General features: G+C 43.7%; 1 protein-coding gene across 1 annotated transcript in view; it reads left to right on the top strand.

The window, feature by feature from the left end:
* The window catches only part of LOC309604128 (homeobox protein Meis1), a gene marked incomplete at both ends in the record, with an annotated part of 57,142 nt that overhangs the window by 25,786 nt on the left and 14,613 nt on the right, over window positions 1–16,743 (top strand). The window lies entirely within an intron of this gene.

The raw sequence follows: 16,743 nt of genomic DNA, 5'->3' as shown, positions 1-16,743 counted from the left end.
TTAGCTGGCCCATTTTACGAAATCCTGAGCAGTGCTTTTATTTACTTTTTTTTTTACTCAATTCCAATTTACTTGAATGCAAAAATGTTTTGTTTGAGTGCCAAGCCAAACAGAGTAACTGATTTAGCAGGACAAGTATGAAACGAGCTTGGTGCAACTGAAGTGGGACATACTACAAATAATTAACGCTGTCTCAGAAGCTCTGAAGTCTAAAAAACTGGAGTTCTGGGTTTTTCCTGAGAAGCTGTTTAAACGCTTCATACTTTTTCTGAAGAGACCAACTGCAGTGGATTTAGTGTTAATTTAATGCAATTAAAATTTAAAAAGGATCCTTAATCTGAATATAAAAGGGAGTGCTTTATTGAAGTTGACTCTGAACTCACAATAGGTATATACTTTTAAATCTGGTTTTATGATCATGTTTCATTCAAGTGCTGTTAGACAACAAAGGAATTGTGTTTCCAAAAAAAGGTTGAGCAGTACTGATTAGCATTGCAAAGTCTGCATTTAACAAGATTAGTTTTTAAACTAAACCAGTATATTTTAATTTTTTATACGCATGGACCTAACGTACATGGTGAATAACATCTCTTTATAGAATTTTAAGTATTTGAGACACTTTATTGTTTAAAGAAAAGTTGCTGACTTCATCGCAAGTATAGCCTAGTAAAAATGGGGCCTGGAATAGTAAACTGTTGCAGAGCCGAGGCAGAAACTGGTAACCTTCTGACCTCTGACTTTTACTGGAAAATGATATGCAACATAAATTCAGGGGGCCTTTTTTCTTTCAAGTATGTATACGTATATATTCTAGTGGTGCTGGTCACAATGCTATAGTTGAAGTGGTGTCAATATGTTCATTAGAGCCCCTTGCTTTTGGAGCAAACTTTAAATCCCTGGGTTTTTTAAGGGTGAAAAAGCTGCTGCAAAAATAGGCTTTGAACTAAAACAGTGTTTGGAGGGGGTTTTTGTACTCAGATAGGGCTGTTCCCTTACTGGACGGATGTGCGCGTGTTTATGTATATATGTGCATGGACAAAACATCTGCGGGGAGGCTTGCCAGCATGCTCCTAAACCTCTTGGGCACTTCGGAAATCGAGCTTCTCAGTTCCTAGTGTACTTTTTAAGATTTTCAGGCTTCGTTTTCTCCTAAATGTGACATTTCATTAGTCTGGAGTGCCGGTCGTATCTGATGTTTCATCATCGCCATCCTGGTCTGCTCCTAGCAAGGTGCATGCTAGAACCTCGGTCAGGAAGGGTTTTCTAAAGCGACTTTAGAGCTTGAATCCTATTAAATATCCACAGAAAGACTTGTCAATGATGCTTTAGCCGGTTCTGAAACGTTGACCCAAATTCTAGAGTGAGGTTTATTGAGGCTGGAATTGTTGCCAGGGCTTGATGGATGCATGTTGTGAAGAAGGCTTATTGCATTAAAACTTCAGGAAAGAGCAAAAAAGCAGGAATTTGCTAATTGGAGCTCTCAGGTTAAGTTTGGGAAGGGAGTTGTGGAAAGGAGCCCCTGTCCAGAGGGTCTCTGTTACTGAGACCTGCCTTCAGGCCACTTGGCACCTATGGAAACGGTGGGTTTTTCTGAGGAATGGGGATGCGGGAAGGGCAGCGGTAGTCTCACTGAGCCTTGCTTTATGTTTTGTTTGCTCAAAGCCCTCTGAAGGCTGAGATTATGGGGGAATCTCAGTTGTTAAAGCACACCCATGCTTGCATATACACCTTGTGTAAAAATAGCGTGGTTTTAGCCTTCCCACATGGGGAAGATGTCAAAAAACATGATCCTGAATGACCAAAAGCGAAGAGAAGAAAAAGATAGCAAATACTCTGCCTCTCCCCAACTACGTTTAAGTTCAAAATGCCGTGATTTGGAGGCTTTTCTTCTGTGGCCTGATGTGAGGAGCAGCAACGCTGTGGTCAAACTCATGGTTTCGCCTCTGCCGGATGCTTTACTCGGCAGCAGAAGCAGCCGGCATGGTACTGCCGCAGCAGCCGGGTGCCACGGGGGGGGTGGCAGCAAAAGGCTGGGGACCCGCACGTTTGTGCTTGTGAGCACAGGAGTTAACTCGAGATGCATGCGTAGCGTGACATATATTCAGTATATTATGGGCTTCCCTATTTTTAGGAGTTTGTAAAAGTTCCTTTTGGTTCCATCTGTCAAGAGCGCATTTGCCATTTTAAAAAAAACCCAATCTAATCACCAGAAATATAGCCCTCTAAAACTGTCTATTTTTAGGTTGTTCCCACAACCTACTTCCCCTTTGGGGTAAGGAAAAGCACCTTCTGGGCTGGGTTTCCAACCTGGCTGAAGGTATCACCAAGATGTGAGTGTGAACTTTGCGTTTTCAGAGGGGCACGCAGACTGGAAAGCTTAAGCCCCTTAGCAAGAGTTTTCTCCCTTAGTCCTTAACCCAGACTATGTTAAGGTCTATTTTTGGACTTTTTGGAAATTTTTCTTCTTTACTGGATTCCTCACTGCTTTTAATCCCCACAAAGTGCATTTTTAACCTATTTGTGTCCCTATGCACAACACACATTGAATGATTACCTTTGAAAACAGGAGAGAGATGCTCTTTCCTGTAAACATTTAAAAGTCTCTTTTAACATGTAAATTTATTTACTTAGTAAATAGTAATGACTCCCACCTGCTTTGATCTATTATAGAAATCCATATTTAACTGCTAGGGAGCTGTTCAGGGGTCTCCTGCCACTGAACAGCAGGATATGTTATTGCATAGCACGTTGACACAACCTCTTATAAAGGCCCGGTATTGTGTCATCGTAGGGGATAGTTATAGTACAGGAATGCAGAATAATATTATGAAAAAGTTTCGTGGGCTCTTTTCCCTGAACTTATCGTGAAGGGCCTTTGGAGGTCTGTCTCCAAATGGTGCAAAGAGATCTGAGTTTACACAGCGGAGAAATAACTTGCTAAATTCTATTTAAAAAAGGAAAGCAAGTTCTTAGGTACAGGCGGGTGATGCTGAGCTCACGGCAACACTATTTTATCTTATTGCATGTTCTAACTGTAAAAGATTCTGGTTTGGGGTATTAACAGATGTATTTTGTTTGTTTTTCAAATACTCAGGCCAGGAGGATGCTGAACAAAGCCCTGGTACAGTCACTTGTAATCCAGAGTGGGGCTCTTTAATTCCCATGGTTAGCTCTCCTACATGGCTTAAAAGAAAAAGAAAATAAATCCATCAGTGTCTCCTATTTGTGCATATTGTTTCTTTCCCATTTTTTTTGTGCAAGCCTCGGCCTGGCTTCAAAACATGTTTTTAACCTCCAAATAATTGTTGCTCTTTCAAGCCGGCAGTAAAAAGTGGCGATATTTCTTTATAAAAATGTATCAATTGCTGCAATGGTTTTTTTTCAGGCTTTTGTAGGAGTTCAGGCAACCTATAGGCAAAAAGGCAATCGCGTTTATTATTGCTGGGAATCTCAAGGCGGTTGTTTGGAGGCTGCGAAGGAAGGCGGCAGAGCCGGGCGGAGGGGGAGAGAAGGGCCACATTATGTTCCAGATGACTGAGCAAGGATTTATATACCAGCTTGCCTTTTTTTTTTTTTTTTTTTTTTTTTTTTAACATGGGAGAAGAAAAGTAATAAGAGCGGGGAGGCAAGGCATTTGAAGCGGTCAGATGGCCGATGACTAATGGGATAGGTGGGCAGGAGCCCGCGGATTGGGTGTCTTAATGAGCACATTTCGCACCGAGTTTGGGCTGCAGTTCCCCTTCACCTTTGCCCTTTATTGACCGAACTGACACTTCATTTTTCACATACTTCCAATTATGGCTGAGCTTAAGTGTTGCCCTGCCTCCTTTCTTTCTTGCCTATGGACGGCTCAAGAGTGGCGGAGGCCACAGAAGATATTTTAATTTGAAAAACTACCATAGCAAGGCAGGTTTAGGGTGTAACCTGAAACTGCTGTCACTTTGCAGTTTCTCCGATGAAAACAATAGTTTTAATGTTTTTGTTTGTCACTTCTCCCCCCCCCCCCCCCCCCCCCCCCCCCCGCCGCCGAGGCAGCGGATTGCTTTGGGGGTGGTTGGGTTGGCGAGGGGTGTTTTCCTTGGGGTAAATCCTTTTTGGCAGTACAGGTGCTGTGGGTGGGAGTCACCCAAGTAAAGAGGTAAACCCAGGTAAAAAGCAGTACCGTGCTGGAACGATGGCTCCTTGTTCCCGCTCAATGCGCTGTCTTCTCAAGAGGCTCCTTAGGGTGCGATGCCTTACTATGTACTTTGCCTAATGCTCTCCTTATGGAAGAGCAAAGCATAATTGTGTCTGTACTTCTCGAGCCTTAGACCAGTGTGGATTTGTTGTTTTGGTAATATGTAATGCATGAATGCGGATTAGAGCATGGCTCAGCTGTGAGGCCCTGAGAAGTGGCCAAAGATGATGCTGGGAGGGGCAGGTATGATGAAGGGATGGACAAATCTCCAGTCTGCAGCCACCTCTTTGCTATACAGGGAGAACCGTGATATATGTCCCACAGTCCAAGCCTATGTGCATTTCCACCTTGGCTTTTACAGGCAAAATCCTTCCAGGGCGGAAATGTCTGTTTGCTTTTGCAGGGCTTAGGGGGTTTTGGAGCATGCGGTTTTCCTACTGAATGTGAATTCTGTCGGAAATAGTAGGACTAAGTTGCACTCGCATGGGATGGGTAGGTTTAAGAACAAAATAGCTGCTGTTAGACCTTCACTTCCCGGCAGCGCCACTGAATTTTGCAGCGTAGCTTTCGCTACCGGCTCTGTCACGTGAAGTTTGGATGAGTAATGAGTGGGCACGTCACCTGCGTGCCGGTGGTGATTGCTTTGCATTTAAATACGTGGCGAGTATATCGACAATTATTTACATCCAAACAGAGGCCCCTAAACCACAGAAGTATTTATCTAAAAAAAAAAATGTATGAAGTATTGCCTACTTTATTATGTAGCCCTCTGGCATAGTAATGGCATGGCATATTTTTACTATAATATGGTAATAAAAGAATATGTAAAAGGCAGACAAAGGTTCTGTCTTTTCACTAAGGTGACCCCTGTTACCAAGTAACTGCTTTACTTATGAGCTTATTAAAAACTCAAAAAAAATGAGCTTTTCATACTTCACAGGCATTGATGTGAAAATGAGCTGTCCTGCGAGTAGTTTTCTTGATCATTTTTAGAACAATTGATTAGCCAAAGAGCCTCTGTCATTAGTTGACATTGACTGATAGCAATTTGTCACAAGCTCCGAAGGTCAGCCAGGCAGTGGAAGCTTCGGCTTGTCTTTGATTGACCTTTTCTGATGCCATTATCATGTGATCGGTTAGACTGGATGTGACCCTCGATTGGAAAAGACAGGGCATTAGTCAACAGGGGCTGCTCCCGGTATTTTTTCTGGTGCTTTATGTATTGTGAATCCCGAATTAAGCGTAATAGGCTTGTTTGGAAACGGAGCGGTATCAGTTTTCTTGCTGAGGCTCTGCCATCCCCTTTTCTTTTCTTGCTTTTCCATCAAGCGGGCAGCACTCGGTTGGCTTTAAATCAGCATGAGCACCTGTGCCCTCTTCCTTTGACGTGAGATACAAGATTTCAAACAACCCCATATTTATTTGAAACTCTTCGTGTAGGTGCATATTCTTCAGCAGCACCAGCATTAATTATTTTTATCTCCCCAGAATCATGTTTTATTTTTTAACAGTGATTGAGTAGTTGAGGATTATGCTCATAACAACACGATGTCAATTTATCATTCTGCTCTAAAGCCGGAGGGCGTGAAACTGTTTCTTTCCTCCTTCTGGTTTGGGTGGTGTGTTTTTTTTTTTTTTTGTCTCATCAGCCTGATTCAGCTGTTAAAGTTAGATTTCGGCAGCGTTAAGCCTCTGTGCCTCAGCTAGGCAGGGTTACGCTTCCAGTATGGTGCATGGAGAGCGTCCTCGCTTGGAAGCGGGTGTCTGTCATGATTCAAGCATCAATCTATTCCCGGTGTCAGGATTTATTTTAATCGTTCTCATTAGCTCCGAACGTCTGTTATTACCAGGCGTTTTTCCTTTTGATTTGGCAAAGCTAACTTAAATACTTACAAATGTTGCTTGTTTTGCCTAAATTGTGGGTAACACAGTTGTAAACTAATTCTTTTCCTTGTAAAAAAACCTTCCTTCCTCCCATTTGCCTTTCAGGGGAAACTTGAATTTCTCTGTCTAAGTACCAACTTGTTTTTCAGGTCAGTCCCCAGAGATAATAAGCAGTTCAAAACCAGCACAACCATTTCAGCACAGTTTAATGTGACTTTCAGTCTTTGCTTAGGAAAAGCCGGGCGGGGAGCAGAGAGGCGATCGCGTCAGGAGGCAGATCCCTCAGGCTGAAGCTATTGCCATCGTTGGCAGAGCAAAAGGAGGGAAGAAGACTTTGGGAACTGTTTACCTTTAAAGTGGCTATGGAAATACAAATATTCCTGACTTCTTGGCCTGTCTGTAATCAAGCAGCAAAATTCATGTGCTGGAGTCCTTTTTTTATTTTATTTTTTCTTGGCAAGTTTTTCTAAACTTAGAAATGTCTAGCTCACTAAACATTTGTGTGGCTGTGCGCAAGTCTATGTATACATAGACGTGTATGTAAGAACATGGCCCTGACCCTGAACCGCGCATCCCATCAGTGGTGCAGGGCTTTTGCAGGCCCCAAAGTGTGTCTGCACGGCCCCGGGTGTGTTACTGAGGACAAGATCTTGAATATGCCGAGCAGGGAACAGCGGTGGAAAATATCACGTTGCTAAATCACATCTTGGGCTGTTACCCAAAAACTCAGGTGTAGGACTGAAGGGCATCTTGCTTTCCTCCTTGGATGGGGCAGAGAGAAGTTTGGTTGCAAGTTGTGGTAGAAACAGGTTTGAAGTTTTCGGTGTCCAAGATACCCCTTTTTAGCAGTACCCGAGTCTTGTGTTTTGAAGGTCACTGATATGATTCGATTTAGAAAAATTGTTGCTTTATTGTGGTGGGGGTGGTTTTCCCCTACACATCCTGGGTGTGCTCCTTTACGTTGCAGTGGCTTATTGAAGCCAGTGAACTTCCCATATGGCCCATATGCTTTCCATCTCGAAGGCACCAGCCTGATCCCCATTTGCCTCTCCAGGTCTTGGTGGCTTCAGCTGAGTCTTTTGCTGTCTTATGCAGGCAGAGTGTGACATTCAGGTGTGCATCGTTGACCTCTTTGAATCGGAGGTTAAAGAAGCAAAGTTGTGTTCCTGAGATGGCCTCCACTTTTGAGAAACATTTTATCGCAATGAGTGTAAACCTGTAAGCACGCATTTTTTCTGGATTAGTGATGCAACAGGGTGTGCCGTCGGGCTGCTTGATGTAAACCATTTTCCTACCTCTCAGGTGAAATGCTGGGAGGGGAAAAAAAAAAGATTACTAAGTTTGGAAGAAAAGTCTTTAAAAAATGAGTTACGTGTGGAGAAAGTGGGTGCTTGTCCCATAATGCAAGGACTAAGGGTGGGTGTTCACCAAGTCTCATGACACAGGAGCTTTCCAGAGTGTTAGCAGGTTTAAAACAAACAAACAAAAATGTTTTACGCCTTGGGTTAAATTTATTGCTACAGTGTGCTGTGGAGGTCAGCAGGGGACAAAAAGAGATTAGACCAATTCGTGGAAAAATGGGTCCTTCTGTAGCTATTAAAAACCCTGGTCCAGATGCAACCGCTGGCTCAGGAAGCTGCCCAAGTGCTGATTGTCAGACCCGCGGCCCAGCCGCTTCTGTGTAACCCCCCTTTCTCTACGGGTTTCCAAAACATCCATTATTGCTCCTGGGAGAGACGGACATGAGATCGAGCTACTTGGACAGATCTCCTCTGGTTTTTATGTTAAAATATTTTTTTAAAATTCAATTCAGGAAATAAGATACTGGATTTTTTATTTACCCTATTTTTGAATGGCTCTTGCTAATGCTGGCATGCTTTTGTTGGGAAAAAAGTAGACATAGTTTGTATTTTCTCGCCCTTATTACCCCGCTGGTGGGAATGGTTTGACGCTATTCATTCAAATTTGACAGGTGATTGCTTCTGTAAATGAATGCACTCAAATCATAATTGTTGCAACAGGATTGTTTGATTACCTGGCGGTAGCCTCTTTCTCTCTGATAGCTTTTGGATCACCTGTTTGCTGAGAGCATTTGACAGTCCTCATGTTTATTACCCAATTGAATGTCAGTAGCAATTGCAGCTAAAGATAAACGAAAATGCAAGTACTTGTTGACCTTGACTTTTTTCCACAAGATATTGGACTTGATGGCTCTATTGCTGTTGAACTGATAAGAGTTATAAACAGTAGTTGAAGGAAAATGTTTTATTCCCAGAGGAAAATACCATGCTGCTGTGGGAAATGGCATCTGACTAGCGCTCTTTGCCAAATTTGCTTGGTTCACCTTCATTTAGGCTGTGGGAAAATAAAATACAAATTTCCCCTTTTATGACTTTAATATCTCTGCAAACATGAATTCCTGCGCTCTTTGTAAAGTTTTGTTGGCAGACTGTGCCAATAACATACAGCGAGCGCGAGACCTCTCCACGTTTTATGATGTGCTATAATGAGGATTCTCAATTCTTCCTCATTTTCGAGCTGATTTGATAATTACAGGGAGGGAGCAGAGCTTTCTTCTTCTATTCCATGAGAAGCTTAATATGTCTATAACCAGCAAAGATCAGGAAATGCCTGGCTGCGGGCGCGTGTTGCCAGAGCGGGGCTGTGCCGGTGGGAGGGCGGCCTGGGGATGAAGACAGAGTTATTGCAGGGATGGAGGGATGATACTTTGGTAGGTCTTGCTTGCACCTGCTTTTTTGGGCCGGGACCAAGGTGGGTTCCCTTGCAGTTTTTTGAGAGGAGGGGGCCAGCTCGGTGTCACCCATCCCAGCTGCATTCGGGGGACGGGAGGAATGAGCATCCTGCCCCAGCAGATCTTGCTGCTATGGCCCCCCCCCCCTTTATAATATGTATATATTTCTTTTTCATTTCTAATCCTGCTCCAATATGAAACCTGAAAGGAAGACTTCACTGGAAACAGGAACAGGCAATAGGCTTTGTGATCTTCCGGGATGAAAGTCATTGTATAAAAATAACGTGTAAAGAGCACAAAAGACCGTGGAATTATATTGTTTAAAACATAAGTCCTTCTTGTCTCGGCAACTGCTCTGATAAACTCCGTACAGTATTGTAGGAGCTTGTTAAAGCACTGAAATACAGGATTAAGCAGTGCTGTAACAGTTAGCAGAGTCAGACTAGTAATCTTATTGCATTGTATTTTTTTTTAGGTAAGATTAAGCCGGCATTACATTATATGTTTGTGGGCGAGGGGGCATTCTTTAAGGGATTAATTAATAGGATCAACGCTGTAAGATGCTGACATCATTTTTTCTAAGCACATTGATGCACACGGGCTTTTATTTTTTTATTTTTTTATTGAAACTCATGAATGAAATGGGGACCTTCTCTGGGTGATCGGGGCAGCCCCTGTGGCTTGCGGCAGAGCCACCTGTCACCGTATAATTCATCAGGGACCGTTTCTCGCTGGCCTGGTGACCCAGTAGTCGGTGCCATGTGAAATACCAGAGGGAGAGGCCCGACATCTCTTCTCCCCGAGCTGGGAGGGGATCGCAGGGCTGTGACTAAGCAAATGCCTGACGCTGTTCTGGCGGGTCTTTGAATGAAAGTGTCGTTGGTAAAACCTTCTAGCTCTCTGGCTTGTCTCTTTAGCCATAATGCCTCCTCCGTGTAGCCTTTGCATCTTGCCTTTGGCACGCTTGAGTTTTTACTGGTGGGGCTTGGGAGGTGGGAAAGGGCACGGGAGAGCCTGGCCGGGCCCGTGACGTGCCATGGGAGCAGTGTCACGTCAGGGCAAGTGCTGTCTCCCCAGAGCCCTCTGCCACCCTCCGGCACTCTGCGGCTTGGGAACTTCCTCATCATCAGGTGGTATCTCTGGCATTTAATAGACATGTGTGATATATATATATATATATATATATTTGTATACTTAATTTTTTTATTTGCTTCCTCATGAGTGTTGAAAATCTCACACAGAGTTTGCAGGCAGTTTTTTGTGGTTGCTCTTTGCAGAAGCATAATGTGGAGGTGTTAGAAAGAAGAACCATCATATAAGTAAATAAAAATACAGTAGGGACAGCCTTTTCAACTTTGTTTTTTCCATGGCTGATCCCATGCCACAGGAGAGCGATGGCCCTTGCAACCCTGGTACTGTGTGGTGTCTCAGGGCTGTAAATTCATCTTTTGCAGAAGGGCAGGAGAAGACCTGCTAGGAGGCACCAGTTATGTCCCCAGAAAAGAGCTAAAGGTGGTGGATGTATCCTAACTGATTCTTAAATCTTCCCCCAGCTCTGAATAGCAGTTAGTGTCACATGGATGCATGCTAAAAATATTCTGGAGTCTGTAGCGTCCCGATGGACTTAAGAAGAAGGCATATCTTAGCTCTGTCTGGTGAGCAAGTGAAGGTCATGGAAGCAAGGCTTGTAAGGGTGGAGAACCTTTTGTTGCTCTCATTGCTGTGCCAAGAGGATCTGCTCCCTCCCTGGCACAGCACTGAGGGAGAAACCCCGCCGTGGTGCTCCTCCTTGGGGCCCTGGCTTATAGCACACGCGCTTCTGCATTGCCTGCCTTTGTAAAGCAGGGGAAAAAGATAATGTGGTCAGTATTAACCGAACTGCCTGAAGTAAAGTGTCATCATTTAAAATTGTGTTTAAGTTTCTTTCAGGGCACTGTAAGGTCAGAGTGTAGCAGCCTCTTGCTAAAGAGTAGGGAATAAGACACAGGCAAATTGCAACGGGTGGAAGAGAGGCAACGAAGTGGAGTTGAAATACTATGCTCGTGCCATACTCCTCCTCCCTTCCCTGCTTAGTAAAGCATCTCCTATTTATCCTCTCCTGTCCCTGGCTGTGGCAGTGAGGATGCCCTAGGAGAGGCTTTGGTGCAGGATTCTGCCCATTTTCTTTTTTTTCTGTATCTGTCTGGAATAACCCATGCAAATTCTGCGTGAGGCTGGCTGTGTAAAAGCAAGAATCGTGGTGATATTATTTCAGTGTAGCTATCAGACAGACTTGGTCCCGTGTTGCAGTTTTGTGATGGGCTGTAGGTAAAGCAGGGGGCTGTTCTGTCAGCTGGTGAGCGGACTGAGCCACAAAATCTTTGGATGTCAGTATATAAATATTTATAGTTTGTGTGTGTGTTTGGTCGTATGCATGCTTGGATGTGACTACCTCCCACTATTATACATTTTTATTCTGTGAACCTGGCAAAAAGGTGGTGAAACAACCACCCTCGTAAAGTACAGGGCTTTTTCAGGACCTTTCGTATTTCCTTTAGAAAGAGCATTGTGCTAAGTTCCTTGGTGTTACAGCTACAAGAAACAAGTTAGCAAGCGGTGCTAAGATTTGTGTCTCACCGCAGATTTAATCCAGCTAAAAAACCCCTGAGGTGGCCATAATTTACCAGGTTGAACAGCAGACTGGTGAGCAGAGAGGGCTGGCATGGCCACAGCATCAGGAAATGTAAAGTTGGTGACTTGGTTTAATTTAATTCCAATAAAGTTGGTGACTTGGTTGAATTTAATCCCAATAAAGTAACCAGCTAGCAGTCTGTAGGAATGCAGGCTGCAGCAGGAGGAGCATGTAAGTCATAACATGGGTGTATCAACTCTTCACCACTATTAATTATATCGTGTTACTGAAAAGCAGAGTATGCACAAATATGCGTTTTTGCAGCATGGCTTTCCATACATAATGTTTTAATATAAATTAGAATTACCTCAGACAAATGAATTAAAATTCTGTGTGTTATTAATACACAAATTTTATTTACTGTTGCAGTTGGTGTAGGTGAAACTTAAAAGTGCCTCTCAAGTTGATAAATGCCAACTTGACACTAAATATATTAATACTCAATTAAAACTAGTGATCAGTTTGCCTGAATATTGGAGGTTAGCCAGGGATGGATCTGAAGTTGTATTAGGTATATCGTACTGGTCTGAATACATCATACACTGTTGCAAAAGCATTGTGCTAATTTTAGCTTACAAAGAGGATGAAGATAAACTGCCTGCTGCTAGTTTGCCATATGCTATCCTGGTGATAATATTCAAGTACAAAATATTCTGCAGCGAGTCTTATTGTTTCAGTAAAAGAAAAGTGGAAAAGAGTTAAGCAAATTTCTGCTCCGTAAATGCATACAAAATAATGAAATAAAACAAATCTCAAATGCTGGTAGATGAGATCTGTGAAATTTGTTTTGGTTTTATTGGCTTTCATGGGAGTCAACAATTTGTTTTAGTATATATTTGATCCAATTGTATCCATTTCTCGCATGTAAATCTTAAAATCAATCTAAATAAAAATCGATCTTCGTTCTGGTAGGCAAAAATATAGTCCGAGTTGCTCCTAACTAGTTAAGCCTCCCATCCTTCAAGTTTAGTGCTGGAATAAAGTCTATGCTGAGCTGATTTTTTCAGGAGCCTCTCCTTTTGCTTTGTTTATTTAAAACCACAAAACATGTTCCCGTTTCCATACGGGGAGGATTTTGCTTCTGCAGCTTCAGTGGGGAGCATTTGCCTTCTCCATCTGCACCCGTGGCCGGGAGAGGGGTGCGTGCCCCGGACCCCCCAGGCTTCGGGGGGCTGTGGAGGGCTGGGGGGAAGCTGTGGAGGGCTGGGGGAAGCTTTGCATTAGCAAGTGGTGAAAAGCGTGACCTTCAAGTGACCCGGGTCAAGCAAACCCCCCGCCGAAGAGTCCCATTTGGACACGGATACCTGTGGGGTGAGGGAGGAGATAAAGGAAGGGGGAGGAAGATAAAGTAATCCCATTGACCTGGGAACTTCTCAGATATTACAAGCGAGGGAACAGCAGGAATAATAAAAGAGCAGCAATATTTGCCTGCCCCCCGTATCTGTGTAATGTCATTTCCAAAGGGCTGGAGTAGATAATAGCAAATGTGCTTTCAAGTATCAGATCAATCTCTTGAAGTGATGGGGAAGGCTGGATGCTCTGATCTGACGGGTGCTGGAGAGTGTAATACAATCCTCGTCGCAGCAGAGAGAATTGTATAAATGGACAAAGATCCGCTGATTACATCTTTTGCTAAAGTGTTAAGTAAAAGATCTGGCTATAAGAGATGGCGGGTCTACTATTGTCCAGTCTTCCGACTTGTTTTTATAGGGGTTTTCACAGGAACAAATACCAATTACCAAAATAAAAGCAAGCGGTGTGGCCGGTCCGTATCATGGTAGGACACATGCTCTTGAGTCAGCGCGGGCAGGAAGCTTGGCAGGTCTGTCCCCTACCATTGCCATTGCATCTTTATCTCTCTGGTTCATTGTTTGCCCCTGAGTGCTTGAAATTCCAGTTTCCAAGTAAAAGCTTCCTGTTTCTTGCATTTACATTCAGTTTGGTAAGACATAAATTTAGCTATCTCTCAAGGAGGGCTTTTTTTTCCCCCTCAAGTAAGGCAAAATAGGAAGAAGAAATTGATTCTGATTTGATGATAAGAGGTAGAATTTTGCATTTTCCCCAGATTCTCAGTGGCAGGAAGCATGAGGTTGTATCCTCACGATAAGGTGATGGATGGGAGCTAAATTCAGCTTTTCCATCCTGAGTAATTTTAGAAGGGGCCTTGAAGTCCAGATCTTGTTTAGAAACAGAGATGGGCATAGTCAGCCTTCGTTAGCCATCATTGCCTTGCCATAGCTTCGCTGCTTGTAAGTTTTTACTGTTCTGTGCAGTATTCAAAGCTAATAGCGCACATATTCTTGTAGTCATCTCGATCCTGAATTTCCCTCTGGAGAGTTTCTGTTTCTCTCCATTCACTGTGGAAGGGCTCGGGGAGGACTAATTGCCTCGCTCAGGCACTTGGCAGTCTGACTTTAATGCTTAGAGTAAGGAGGGATGAACCTGTGCTGAAACTCGTCATTTGTTTAGGAAGGAAATTTTTGCTCTGTGTGGAGAAGCAGAACAAAGTGTTTTGTACTGCTGAAGATGAGGGGAGCGGACTCGGGCGTTGCGTGTGTGGGTGAGGCCGTGTCGTCTGCAGCTCCTGAACATGCTGGCCTGAGCATCTCATGAAAGTTGTCATCTTTGCTAACCTGTATTGGTGATCTGAAGTGTTCAAAAATCTTGACGTGCATAGAAAAAGAGATTTATATTTTAATATTACTCATGGCGGGGGGGAAGCATTTGTATTCCCATACTTCACTCTCAGGAGGCCAGGTTTCAAGCTTTCTCTGCCATCAGGACGTTGCTTGCTTCATCAGTGTGTGTGTATTTTTGGTGGAAGATTTTCACATGACTCTGGGAGCGGGGGACCTAAATACAAAACCTGATGGATGGGGCTTGTGAAACTCAGTAGCAACGCTTTGCTCAACTTTCAACTGAACGACATTGAGGTCTTTTGTGAGATGAAAGGCGCCGTGAGCGAAGCCTTGAAACAAAACCTGTTGCTGAGTTGATGCGGTAGGAATGGCCACGTTCAAACAACTCAGGGCTTCGCTTTGTTGTGCTGTTTGGGCACGGGGTCCTTTGTCTGCTGGTGTGGTAGCCATTGGGCCTTGTCTCCACACACTGGCCTTGTCTCCTTTTAAATGTAAAACCAGAGTTAAACCTACTTCCACTCCAAACTAACAAGATGCAGATTCGGTCCATTTAAACGCACTAATACACATTCAAAAAGGCTCATTTGTCCTCTTTGTTTTGTAGTCATATTTGTAGCAATCCTCACTAGCAGATGAGGTGGAGGAGGGTTTTAATAATTTTTATGCAGAATATCAAACTCTTATTTTTATGTCAAAATGAGGAAGTCCCCTTTGGATGCTGTCCTAAAAAATATCTCCCGATTGTGCCCCGTGATCCTGCTGTGCTGCAGAAACGTGAAATTCAGGGCTTGCTTCCTTGGGAAGCTGTGAGTGCAAAGGTTGGGGATGATGCTGCATTTTGAGTGCTGGAGGTTTGCAGGCGTGGAGGGAGGGCCGGTTACTGGCAGCGACAGTGCGGGCTTTCATTCAGCACCTTGTCAGCGTGCCTTATCTGGGGTCTTGAGGGATGGCTCTCCAGGGTAAACCTGGGGAAGGGAGTTGAGTGAGGTGCTTCCAGGGATGTCCTGGCGGAGGCTTCCTCATAAGCTGTTCTGCTTGCCCCACCGGAGTCCTAACCTGCACAGATCCCTGCAGCACCTCGGAAGGTTGTGCTTTCCAGCATGTTTGTTGACTGCTTTGAGACTTCAGCATCCTTATTTACATCTTTCTCTGTACCATGGGGCATAGAAACTCATGTCATCTTTGAGCTAACATGTACAGCACCCGCTGTCCTGAGCCTCTCCTTGCATGCTCTTGCATGAGGTTCACGTGCAACCTCGGATGTGCATAAAGTCACCTGGGCTGGTGAGAGGTGAGCCTGAGGGGGAGCCTCCACGTGGTCTTACAGACAAGAGCGTATTGCCCTTTCCAGGTCTATTTTTCCTTGCTCAGGTCACTGCTGAGATCATATCCATTGCCAATATGGTTGTTGTGTCAAAGTCTTTTGCATAGAAGCCGTTAGATAAGGTATAAGTAAGAATGCCTTTCAGCTGAACTTTGAATTTCAACTGGTGACTACAGATGAAAATCTCTGTCTTGCCTTCTCATCTGCCTAAACCACAAATTGCAGGTGAAGCTGCTCAGGCAGTTAAAATAAATGACAAAACTCAAAGTTGCTTTGCATAGAAAACGGCAGCCTGATTAGCAATGGGTCAGAGGCTGGCATTGTTGGCAACTGTTCAGATAATTGGCAGATAGTTGTGAAAGCATTTTCCAGTCTCAAGAGAATCGCCAGTTTTGGCATCGGTGGTTATTGCTCTGACACCGCTATGGGAAAGAGTGCAAATGTGTGACTGGAGACTTCTTTTTCTGCCTGGGAAGCCTTGGTGACCCAGTCTTAAGAGTTGCCTGCAGGTTGCAAGTGGTCAGCCGTACAGCAAAAGTTCTGTACGGATGAAGCAAGCAGTTTACAAACAGTTGGAAAATTGTGTTTCCATTTCACTCAACGTGCGATGAGTTTATTAGAAGAGACTCTCATTCAGAGTGATGGTGAAAACTGGAAACAGTATTTACTAGGATTTATTTGACTGTCACAAGATAATTTGAATACCGGGTTGCAAGTATTTTCTTTCCTTTTTATGCACATCTGAGTGTGTGTCTGTATATATATTACAAAACTATCCTGGTCTTCATCAAAATAGTCTGCTAATGTTTTGCCTGCCTTTATCAAGATGCAGCATGAAAGGACCGTTCTGATTCATATTTTTAAGGGATGTTATTCTGACCTCAAAAACTGATACTTCCTTAGCCAGTGCCAGGAAGTCCTTTCTGTGGTTTCAGTCCCCATTCCTTTAGCAATTAAGAATCAGGTGGCATCAGAATAACAACTGATTTTAATAGCCACTTTAGCCACCTCTGTCATAGGGAGGAAGCGTGCAGGGCTTTTGCAGAGCCTCAGAGCTCTGTGGTGTGACCTCAAGTGACCAGACGCAAAAACCAGTGCAACTCTTGAACGGAAAGGTCTGCATCATCCAAACTGTGCTGACTCTTGTCCAAGAACACGCTGTTTACCTGTTCCTTCCAAACTGGTCAATTTTCTGCAAGACCAAGATGTGATTTTTTTTTTTTTTTAATTTTTTTTTTTTTGCTTATCTCAGTGCAGCTTGGCTGGTTTTAGTAGAGCTGCTCCTCACTTACATGT

Source organism: Platalea leucorodia, assembly GCF_965183815.1.
Source record: "Platalea leucorodia genome assembly, contig: HAP1_HAP1_SCAFFOLD_372, whole genome shotgun sequence".
NCBI classification, from domain to species: domain Eukaryota; kingdom Metazoa; phylum Chordata; class Aves; order Pelecaniformes; family Threskiornithidae; genus Platalea; species Platalea leucorodia.
Note: the sequence above shows the minus strand (reverse complement) of the source record. Positions and strands in the feature narration are given on the sequence as shown.